Source organism: Panthera uncia, chromosome D1 (assembly GCF_023721935.1).
Source record: "Panthera uncia isolate 11264 chromosome D1, Puncia_PCG_1.0, whole genome shotgun sequence".
In the NCBI taxonomy this organism is placed as follows: domain Eukaryota; kingdom Metazoa; phylum Chordata; class Mammalia; order Carnivora; family Felidae; genus Panthera; species Panthera uncia.
In genome coordinates this window covers 61,175,819-61,188,076 of record NC_064808.1, presented here as the reverse complement: position 1 = coordinate 61,188,076, position 12,258 = coordinate 61,175,819, and the positions used below count along the sequence as shown (strand labels likewise).

At 38.4% G+C, this 12,258-nt stretch overlaps 1 pseudogene; it reads right to left on the bottom strand.

Moving 5' to 3' along the window:
• Positions 1–6,832: 6,832 nt before the first annotated feature.
• LOC125929410 (60S ribosomal protein L15-like) lies at positions 6,833–7,616 on the bottom strand (annotated as a pseudogene).
• Between the last annotated feature and the right edge of the window lie 4,642 nt (positions 7,617–12,258).

Here is a 12,258-nt window from a genome sequence, read left to right as displayed (position 1 = left end):
CCTCTATAAAATTATTACCTCTATAAATCTAGAATTCAAATAGAACACATTCTAAAGGAGACCATAAATGCTCTGTTTGCTTGGTACTATTTACACATGTTTTCCAATACAATTTACTGGAGAATGAGATGAGATAAGTAGAGATGTTGGTTATTAAACTCTGTTCCTTACATTTTAGCTACATCAGTGAGTGCAGGTTTCTGGATTCTAAGTGCTAGAAAATGAATTATTGAAGTGTGAAAGCGGAACTGTGTATTGAAAATTGCAAAACACGCAGAGGCTGGCTGGTCTGCCTTATCAGAGAAGCTGGTTTGTTAGAACTTTAGTGGTTAAACCTTAAAGGTACCTCTACCTCCTATTAGAAGCAAATGCTCAACCCCTTTTTTCCTGGCTCTTGCCCCTGGAAATAATCCCATAGCTAATATGTTGTAAATGTTAATGAATTCAGTATTGTCTTGCACTGTCTCCTGCATTTTAATCACAATGTAATCTGGAGTGGTAACTATATTTCCCAAACCCCAAACTGGGACATGTTGCCTACTAGATGGTCTGATCCACAGCTGTAAACTGCCTGAGAGAAGACATCCATTGTTAGAGAAATACTGGAATTTCTGGAGTGTAAAAAGTATAAATAGAACCATACTGGATTTCTGGGCTATTTAAATAGTTTGTTCTAGAACTAAATTTGAGGGAAAGGAAAAGAAGAGGGAGTGAGATTAAAAATGACTAAATACTTAACTAGGTGTCAGCTATTGAAAAAAAAGCTTATTTTTACAGTTACTATTTTAATCTTTCTAACAATCCCGTTATGAATGTTTCCATTTTATGGATAGGGAAACAGAACCTTCAAGAAATTAGGTAATCTGTTCAAGGTCACACAAATTCTAAATGCCAGAACTAGAACTGAAGCTATTTAAGGTGATGGCCCTTTGGCAAAACCAAGTCAGACCCTTAGTACTATTGTGTGTTTCTTCAAAACAATGGAAATATATCTTTCCAATATCAATCAGTTCTCCCTTCTCTAATATCAACTAGGTGTCCTACAATGCAATTTAATTCTGACACTAACAACCTGGAGTTAGTGCAGAACCAAGGGAGCTTAATTCCATAAGACTGCCTATATTTTAGATGTCAGCAGGAAATGGGGTCCTTATGCTACCTGCACTCTGCCTAGCTTGCTACAAATTTAGGAGTTCTTACAACTCTCCATTCATCAACCTGTAAGCTCCTTCAAACTTCATTGTTTCAGAGGTTTTAACGGTCTCATTACATAGGCACAATTGATTAAATCATTGGGTAGTGGTGACTGAATTCAATCTCCAACCCTTCTCCCTTCCTCAGAGGTTGGGGGTCAGGTGGAACTGATAGTTCTGACCTTCTAATCGTGTGATTGGTTCCTCTGTAACCCATCTTGAGGCTATCAAGGGGCCTACCAAGAGTTACCTCATTACCATAAACTCTAATATGGTCAAAAGGGACCTGTTATGGATGATAAAAGAAACTCTTAGCACTCAGAGAATTCCAAAGATTTTAGGAACTCTTGCCAGGATCCAGAGACAAAGACCAAATATACATTTTTTTTTTAATTTTACCATAACCATCCATTCTTTTAATATAGATCACAGAAACTTATTCTACTCGTAAGCTTAAATTTATCCAACAGGGCCTCTTGGTTCAGAGAAAAGGAATTATGATGGGACAGATTAAGTCAATGTGCTACAAAGATGAAATATATCAATCTATGTGACCTAGTTCTAGTACCAGAAGGGAATTCATTCCTGAAAAGTGCCTTTTAGAGACCAACCTCAGGACCTTTTGGCTACTTAAGAGAATATGTATCCAACATTTAAAAAATATTTAGTATGTATGTATGTATGTATTTATGTTGATGCATTATAGTTCCATAGTGTTTAAAATTGAATGTAAATGTGAAAATCTAAATTATTGGCTGAAAATATCATAACTAAGCAGGAGATTAGTTATGATAAATGACTCTGAACTTGGAGAGAATAAAAGACCACCACCTGCCCATCTGTATCAGGTACCTATCAGAAAGGAGAAAATTTCTCTGTATATTTAGAATATAGGAAGACGGTTCTGAGTGTGGATTTTATAAGTATCAGTTTAAACATTTAAAGGAAACTTAAAATAATTATAATAATCACATATTTCTATGTTTAATCTTTCTTTTCCTGCTAGGCAATGAGTACACAAAGGTAAGCACTGAGTTCTTATTCACCATTGAGTCCCCAGTAAGTAGCCTAGCATCTGGCACATAGTAGGAGTACAATAAAGATTTGTTGAATAAACGAATCGGGAAGACCTAGTTTTGAATCTTGACCTCAGTATTTACTGTGACCTTGAACAAATTACCTAACCTATTAAAGCCTCAGTTTCCTCCATATTTATAATGATAGTACTGTTTAATAACAAAATTTGCCCAAGTAAATTTGAAGATCTAATTGACTTTATTAAATGATTCATGAATTAGGCAAAACCCCACCTAGCAAGTAGAGAGGCACGCTGAGGAGTTACACAAAATGGAAGATTTTTATAGACAGAGCATGGAATAAGAAAGTTATTAGCACAAGAAAAGGATTGTTCCCCAGGAGGCTGTTTGCTAGGGGAAAAAGCAAGGTGTCTTATCTTGCAGATTACCTCATCTTTCTTTGGTAAATGGAGAGGACCCAGGTGACAGACTCATTGGTGCTGATGAAAAACAAAACAAAACATTTCCTGACTGACTGGTTAAGGTCACATTTCTGGGGGAGGTTGAAACTGCAGTTAGATTGGATATTAAGCCCTGGTTTGGGAACTTGGTCTAAGTGACACTATTTTCAGCCTGTGGTTTTCTTTTTTCTTTTCTTTTCTTTTCTTTTCTTTTCTTTTCTTTTCTTTTCTTTTCTTTTCTTTTCTCTTTTCTTTTCTCTTTTCTTTTCTTTTCTTTAAATTTTTAAATGTTTATTTTTGTGTGTGTGTGAGAGAGAAAGTGTGAGCAGCAGAGGGGCAGAGAAGGATGGAGACACAGAATCGGAAGCAGGCTCCAGTCTCAGTGTTGTCAGCAAGAGCCAGATGCAGGGCCAGAACTCAGGAGCCATGAAATCATGACCTGAGCCAAAGTCAAATGCTTAACTGACTGAGCCATCTAGGCGCCCCCAGCCTGTGCTTTTCTTTTCTTTCTTTTTTCCTTTTCCTTTCTTTCTTTCTTTCTTTCTTTCTTTCTTTCTTTCTTTCTTTTCTTTCTTTCTTTTCTCTTTCTTTCTTTCTTTCTTTCTCTTTCTTTCTTTCTTTCTTTCTTTCCTTCTTTCTTCAGTACTAACCTTTTTATTTTGGGGGAGATATTGGTGAGATAACACATGCAGGTTACTTATCATACAGCATGGTGAGTAGTATGCATTCAGTAAAAGTTAGCTACTATTATTGTGTTTACTGAAGTTTAAAGGGCACAGAGGGAATAACAAGAATAAAATTTATATTACTATCTATGGCCCATACTTCCATAATTCATTCAATATATTATTTTGTGAAACCTCCTAGATTAAATTGACTCCATTCTATTGATTATCTTGCATTTAGTAGATATTAATGCTAATTGAATGAATGTATGAATGCATAAATAGGAATGTAGTATTAAATTTTAAGCAGGTGGCTGAGTATATAATATGTGATAAATATAATGATGAACAAAATACAATCTCTGCCCTAAAAATCATAGAGTATGTTTGTGGGAAAAATATCTAAATAGATCATTGCCATGAAGTATGATAAATACCGAGTTGGAAACATCTAAAAACCAATAATTATACACATGCATACACAGAGCTGCAGAGTGAATGGCCATGGGTGCATTAACGTGAGAGTCAATAGTTCAGAAAGCTTTCTCACATCCATATCCTTTTTATCACTTGAGGGAAACATTTTATGTCTTTTGTGCCCATTTCTCAGATGCAGAAATTGAAGCTAAGAGGATTTCAGTGAATTGTCCCAGATTTTATAGCCCTAGAGATTAAATGCATGTATTTTGAGATGTCATCCCATGTCCCTACTACCCAACATTTCCTTTAGTGTCAGTCCTTTAATAGCTAACAGTAGTATTTTTTTTTAAATTTTGGATACTTATGGTTCTAATTGTATCCTGCATATGTAGTTCTCATTCGATGAGTCTTTCTTCATTAACTTTTTCATGTCTATGAATTTACAACTTAACAAATAGTCCTGGGGCATCTGGTTGGCTCAGTTGGTGTAGCATCCAACTCTTGATTTCGACTCAGGTCAAGATCCCAAGGTAGTGGGATTAAGCCCTGTGATAGGCTCCATGCTGAGCTGCTTGAGACATTCTCTCTCCGTCTCTCCCTCTCTCCCCCTCTCCCTTAGCCCCTCCCCTGCTCACGTGCGCATGCACACACACACACACACACACACACACACACTATCTCTCTCTCTCTCAAAAAAAAAAACAAACAAACAAAAAAAAAAACCAAAAACTCTTATAAAGTGATAAATAGGCCAAGGAGCTCTGAATGAAAGTTGCAGTGAGGACTTTGATTCTTAAACTAATTAGACCAGATGAGTATTTTCTTTTATAGGAGGCCTTAACATTAGTAAAATGGGGCTAATACTGTTGATCTCAGAGAGCTACTATGAGGATTAAAGAAGATAAAACATTTGTAAAGCCCAGACTGGGTGCTCTGTATTAGATGGTTCTCGTCCTCTTTCCCTGTCAGACTCTGCTATGCTTCACAGTACCCACTGCCTGCTCTAAACTCCAAGCAACTCTAACGTCCACAAAATGGCTTTAGAACTCCAAAGATAACATTGTTTGGAAATAGCATTACAGAAAACACACACATGCAGCAGGACTGAAGACATACCGCATTTTACTTACATGAGAAAGTTAATGGCTTCCGTTATGTCTATATCAACCCCTCCTCACTGTGAGACCGCAGCCTGGGCTGTATTACCAGGCAGAGACTGCACAATTCCAGAGATTTTTTGAACTGTTACAAATTAGAATCCACGAGGGAAAGGCTCACTAGAGGACATCACAGGCGAGGTTATCATTTTTTCCTTTTGAAGTTGGGCCTCATATCTTTTTCTCATTATAATCATTACTTTGAAATATGATTTTTTTAAACAGTAATTTTCTAGAACAAAAGGGATAATACCATATTTCAAAAGCTTTACTGTGAAATTAAACCTTTGAACTACTGTGAAAGAAATTATTCCCTCAAGGCTGCAAGGCTTAAAGGTTATTAAAAATTTAATTTTAAGGAAGGCATCCGGGAAAAAAAAGTGTATAAATGCTACTTAGAACTCAGATTGCCCAACTTAATAACTCCCATTGCTCCTTATTTTTAAATAATCTGGAAGTGTGAACAAATGCACTCCCATTTTTTTCCGTGGCAAATCAGTATGTCAACAGATGGCTGGCAGTGCTCCTTAACATCGTCTGTCTTCAACTGGAGGTACATGCACTGCAGTGGTTCTGCTGGTATCTTCTCTCTCCCCCATTTAAAAGATAATAGAACAATGTAGAAGTATTACACACAGGATACACTGAACTGAAAGAATCCCCCAAACTCCAGATATTGTAATAAAGAACAAGTATCCAAACCACAGTATAAATGGTCCATGCTGGTATGATAGGAAAAGTTTCCATTTTCTCATCTGTGAAGTGAAAAGAATTTTCTTCATCCTGTGATACGGACGTGATATTAATGCTTCTCCATTGATCAGACAATGTGACCTCAGGCTTCTAACTTTCTTTGTGTTCCAGTTTCCTTATCTGCAAAATGAGGATAAGAACAATACTTACCTCATCTATGTCATATAGTTGGCATGAAGATTAAATCAATTCATATCTATACAATGCAGGGGATGGTAACTGGCACATAGTAAGCATAATGTATTATTATTGTTATTATTAATTTTAATCCTACCATGTCCAAGTAATATAACGCATTCTTAGAAGAAAAGAGCAAATACATAATAAGTCCATGCTTATTTTTTTAATGTTTATTTATTTATTTTTAGAGAGAGAGCACAGCGGGGGGAGGGGCAGAGAAAGAGGGAGAGAGAGAGGGAATCCCAAGCAGGTTCTTTGATGTCAGCACAGAGCCGACATGGGACTTGATCTCATGAACCATGAGGTCGTGACCTGAGCTGAAATCAAGAGTCAGCTGCTTAACTGACTGAACCACCCAGGTGTCCCAGGAAGTCCATGCTCTTAAGGAGCTCACAAGTAAGTAGGAGACTAACTGAATAAGGTACTGTGATTAATTAAAAGCAAAACAAACAAACAAACAAACAAAAAACCCAGCACATTAGAATGACAAATCAGTGGTATGCTCAGTACCTCATCTGTGATTTGGATCTGCCTATGTGGTAGACTGGGTAAGAAGAGGATGTGGTTAGGGGAGGGTTCCCCAAGGAGGTGCCTCAGGAAAATCATTCTAGGCATAAGGGAGTGAAAGTTCATGGAGTATAAATAAAACCTATTTCCCAGGAATACTGTGGAAGAAACAAATGACATGAAGCCATGCTTCTCCATCCTGACTGCAATTTAAGATCATCCATGAAGCTGCTTAAAAATACCATTTTTGATCTACTGAATCAGAATCTGCTGGCCTGCAGTCTAGGTATCGGTGATGTTAACAACACATATAAGTAATTCTGCGGCACAGCCAGGGTTGAGAACCACTAAGAAATGCGCTTTGAAAGCATATTGTAAACAGTGAATCTCAATACAAATGCTAGATATTGTGATGATTGTGTATTATCTATTTATTTTTGACTGTCCTAAATTGTTTACCAGGTAAGATTTTTACAAACTTTACTTATATTGGCGGTAACAGTGGAGCTGGAGACTATTACATCTTCTCCATGCTGTGCAGTGAGAACCACCAATAGTGTGGTAGAACTTATGACCCTTTCCAAGGCCATGCAGGAGCCTGAGGATGTCAGGCCTCACAGCTCCCTGTGCTTGTGGACTGGTTTGGTGATCCACTGGGTGTCAGGAGTTCTTCTGAGAGCTTTATGGAATGGATCAATGAGGATAACCTCAAAGGGTTTGTGCGTGGAATCTTTGCAACTGAGTAAGAATTCAAGACTCTCAGAGCCCCACAGCAGCATCCAGCTCACTCCTCTGCAACAGACTGAAGGCTTCGGGCAAACTAGCTGATTAACACCATGATGAACAGGCTTGCCAACGGTAGCACCCTTAGGAACTGGGCCACCTCGTCGCTCACGAATCTGAAATGTGGCATAACCTTCCTTGGCCTTGTATCCCAGTCTGTGTGCTTTATCAGGCCAGGTTGGGCAGGGGTTCCTGTGGAGTGTAGAGAGCTGGAGGTACTGGCAGCAGCACAAACTGAGAAGAAAGCGCATTACACTGGACTGTTTCTTCCTCCTTAGCTCCTGGGGGTATGCGTAAGTGCCTGTCCTGCTTACCTTTGAGCAGATGGCTGCCACCACATGGAAAGGAAAGAGCCTTCCTCCCATGATCTTTTTTGGACCTACTACTGCTTAGTATCTAAATAGGTAAATACAATGATCTCAAGCCCTTTACACGTATAGTGTTTTGTTGTTGTTTTTGCTATTTTGTTTGTTTTGGTTTGTTTTTGGTATGAGGTTTTTTGTTTCGTTTTATTTTTATTTTTATTTATGTTTTTGCTAAGTATGTTCACACACTGGGGCCAGAAGTGGCAAGCAAGACCGTGAATGACAAGCACAAGAAATTGGACTCATAATGAAACTTTTTCCAAGTTGGGAAATGATTAGATGTGGTGCTTAAAATAGAGATTGTCTCTGCTCTTCTGTTTCTTATGGAATAACCCATGTTAGGACAGAGATCCTCATAGAACTAACCAGGTGTCCAGTGCACTCAGAAAGAACCAGATTTGTCTCTCCTTGACATCATTCACTTGCTGAATCTCACCTGCAAAGGTTCTCACCCAGGACACATTAACCTTGAACCTACCATAACTGTAAGCTTTTCCTACTAGATTGTGTGCTCCTTGAGGGCAGTGACAATATGTCTGCCATCCACTGTTTCTCTAGCACCTTGCATGGTGCTTGTCATATAGTAGGCACCAACAAAGATTTATCTAGAAAGGATAGTTGAATTTTTCCTTCCAGTGGGCGTAATGTCAATGCTATTTGGATCTCTGTTCACTGCCTTTGGGAAAAGGGTTGTTTCCCTATATTCTTAGTTGTTAGCTTATTTTAAAAGGATGTTTATGAGAGCTAGTGGCATGTTCCTGGTATGATTACTGGTATGATAACACATTTTCAGAGTAATGTGGACAAATAATTCAATTCTGTTGTGTACTTCCACACCAGGCAGGGGTAAGGTCTATGTTTGCCCTTCTGGGCTATCACCTTGAACTTCTGCCTTGAACATGAAGCTATTAAGACATTCTGTTTCTCTTCTGAAGTCCTTGGTGTTGCCCTTTCTTTCTTTGCTTATCTAGAGTTCAGCAAAGCAAACCATTCATTATATATTTTTAAGAAAAATTGCAAAGACTATGCAATATGTATAACATGTAATTCCTTATTAGTGTGACTGTTGCTCTCCTAAATGCCTAGTATGTCAGATAAAATGAATTTTCTCATTAACCTCATGCATGCCAACTTGTCTAATTATGATGAACCAAACAAGACTGTACCCAGAAATTGAGCTGCCATCATTACGTTTATATGGCTTTGCCAATTAGTCTATAAATAACACATTTTTAACACACTTCACAGTTTTGAAACTAAACCGCTTCTGAATGTTCTGAAATATAAGAATAGCAAAAAGACTATCCAAAGAAAGTAAAAGAAAATGATTTGCTCTTATTAGAGGAAATTAACATTATTTAGAGGAACAAGGGATCAGACAATCATATAGACATTCAACAAATATTTATTGGATGTCTGATCTGTCAATACAGTTTTCTTGGGTGTAGTAGGTGTGACTTAGTAAACAAGTTACTGGAATTTTTCCTTCAGTAGAAAATTATTATTTAAATAATAACATAACGTAAATATTTATTACACCTATATGGATTCAGGGTATTAGCAATGGAGTACCAAGATAAATAAGACAAATCACTATATTTATGGAACTCACACTTGATAGTGAAGTCAGATAAAAAATGATTAGAAAAGAAATTGGGAAGGTAATAGTAGTACATACATACGTATATACATAGTAGTATACATACAGATATAGCAGCAGGATGATACCAGTTAAGGAAAGAAAGATAGATACCAGAAAAGGGAGGATTTGTATAGCAGGAAATTATTTGACATAATTGTAAAGTTCAGGACCTGTCTAAAGAATGAAAATGATTTGGGGGACTATGACCTGTGTTTGTTTGAATCATAGTTTTTGAGTTCTAACATATGCTTGGAGGAAACTCTGGGGTTTGCATGAGGGACTGGCAGGGAACATTGTCAATGCTCAGTGTCTCATCAGTTACAGAGAGTAACCCAGTTTTGTTTCCATCATGCACACTGCCTTTTGACAAAGACAAACAAAGGTGAAAGTTAACAGGACCCAACTTCTTTTGAAGGTGCTTTAGAGTAACTCATCCCTGCTGAAGATTTTCACCCTCCATGCCCAGTAACCATATAAACTACTTTCGCCAACCACTTTTTTCTTCTTAAAAAGAGTTCTGGTAAATACGATTTTCCCCATCAAGTTTTATTTCAAGTGATGTTTTAGTGCCCTGTGAGACCTTACTGTAACACCCATAACTACTGCTATGCCCTACTATCAAGTGAAATAAGACACAGATGCACACTTCCCATCCCCACTCATAAATGGCACAGACAAGGTCTGTCTCCCCCTGCTAACGTGACCCCACAAGAACAGAAAGCACATCTCTCTTATTGACTGATTTGTGTCCAGTACTTAGCATTGCTCAATAAAGATGTGTGGAGTAAATCAAGAATAAGCTAACTTAATCCTCACAACCCTCAAGTTCTTTTTTGAGCTGGTGTAGTGAACAAATGTCATTTTTCCCCAGAGTAAAGTTGATACCCATTCAACTCAAATCTTATATTGATTTCATTTAAGAGTGTAGATTCTCATCACAAGAAAGAAATGAAAAGAGAAGCATGTAATTACGAGAGGAGAGAGACAGGCATCTTCTAATTAATTAAGAAATGATGCAATTCTGGTCCCTTTATTTTAATAGAAACATTATTTCCGTTTTCATTCTGAATCAGGAGGTGTGGGAATGAGATGAAGATTGCAGGAGCATGAGAAGGGAAGAGTCACACGTAATTGGAGTCTGCAAGTGTAGATGGTACATCTCCGAAGCCTGGCAGTGGAGGGAAAATGGTGGGCACAGGACAGCTTCATTTCCTTGAGAGAAACCAAACACGGTTCTTTGCAAAAATCTTGTGTTCACTTACTTTTTGAAGGGAAAATAATAACAACTAACAAATGCCATTACAGGGCATGCTTTGGCAAAAAAGTAATTTGTACTATAATTGTATAATACAGACTCAGATTCTCCTATATTAAATGGGAATATAAATACTTCTCATATGGAGTATCATGTATCATGCAAAGTGCTTAAGGTGCTGGTACATACTAAGGCTTCGTGAATGTAAATGTTTGTCGTTGGTGTGTCTTTATAAGTAACTCTTCACCTCAGGCCTGGAAAGGAAACATTTATTAATCTCACTTCACAGGTGGAGGGAACATGGGCAGGAGAAATGAACTGAGTCCCCCCCACTCCATCTCTTAACTAGGAAATGGAAGAGCCAGGACTCTAATTCAGGCTTTCAGTAAAAAACACTCTTTCTTCTGAAGTAAATTTTGATAACTTATTTTTTTCAGTTGCAGAGGCTTTGTTTTGTTATTTTTTTTAATTTGCTAATCTTGATAATGTATTTTTTCTTGTCTTTTAGTACATAGTTTTAGTTTGTCAGTTTTAGACTTGAATTAAAAATGTGCTTATTTGATGGTCAAACAGGCATCCTCTCATCATATATTAATGGTAATGATTTCTGTTTGAGCATCTTCAGGTTCCTAAAACTAAAAGGCCACAGGTTTGAAAGTGAGATACAGAGAGATATGTTTATGCATCCACAAAGAGAGAGAGAGCTGGGGAAGGGGAGAGATGTACACTCATACAGATGCATGAGACAGCCCTGAAGTGGGGTTTCTTGACAACCCAGTATCTGGGAAGGGACTGAGCCAAGAGCAATTTGCAGTAATTACACTTGAAAGAAGTAACAGAGTCCTCTCCATCTGGACAATGAAAGGGCAAGGCGCAGACATGAGCAAAAGAACTAATACCATGCAGAAGGAATGCCTTGCACCTTCTGTTATTATTAAATGCTAGTGGTGCATCAGACATTGCCGTGCTAGCTAGCTACTTTTCGTGTGCTATCTTCACTCTTTAATAACGTGCTATCGTCTCAGGATTAACATAGCTTTTAGAAGCACAGTCTGGAGATCTTTCATTTTTCCTGGGTATCCCACTTGTCCAGACAAGTACTGAGCTGGCTTTTTATGAAAACTGGAGTCTGCCTTTATCTGTAAGATGTACTGAAAAGTGTAGGTGATTGGGAATGAACAACTTGTCTCAAATTTAATTTATTTTGTTTGGAAAGACAGTGATATCAATAACTGGGAGATGTGCTTGAAGCCTTGAAACTGGAAAACTCTGACATGGACACTCACAAAGGTCACCTCCATGAGGGCAGGGAGCAGAGTAAGCAGGTAATCGCCCAGAACTTCCCAGATCAAATCTGTAAATCCGTGAAATGATTATCACTCCATCCTGAGATGTCCGTACCAGGTTTCTTAGATAAGCCCATAGGCCCCAGAACAGGAAAAGCCTTTCCTACTCTGACAAAGGTGAGCTGACTCTGCCTTCGGGTGTGATTTTCTGGGCTGCTGAGTACAGTCAGGAGTCACCAATGCTTGAGCAGCTGATCATAGGCGCTGACAAGAGGGCATGGGTGTATGTTCTAATTGTTGTTTACCGGATGCTGCATACCTGAAGGAGAGTTAGAGGGAGGCTTCAGCGATGCCACTTTTCATCTTCTCCAGTTTCACTGCCTCCTACTCAACTCCCTGGACTGGGTACCCACAGCAGGAAGACAGGCCCTTAGGGTTTGCCCAGAGCAACCTCATTGAAAAATGCCTCCAGCCTCCCCTACTGCTAGTGGAAGGTGGGGGAAAGTGCTCGCACCTGCACATGCCTCCAGGAGCACAGCTCCAGAAATACCCAGGCCTTTGTTAATTCTTCTCCA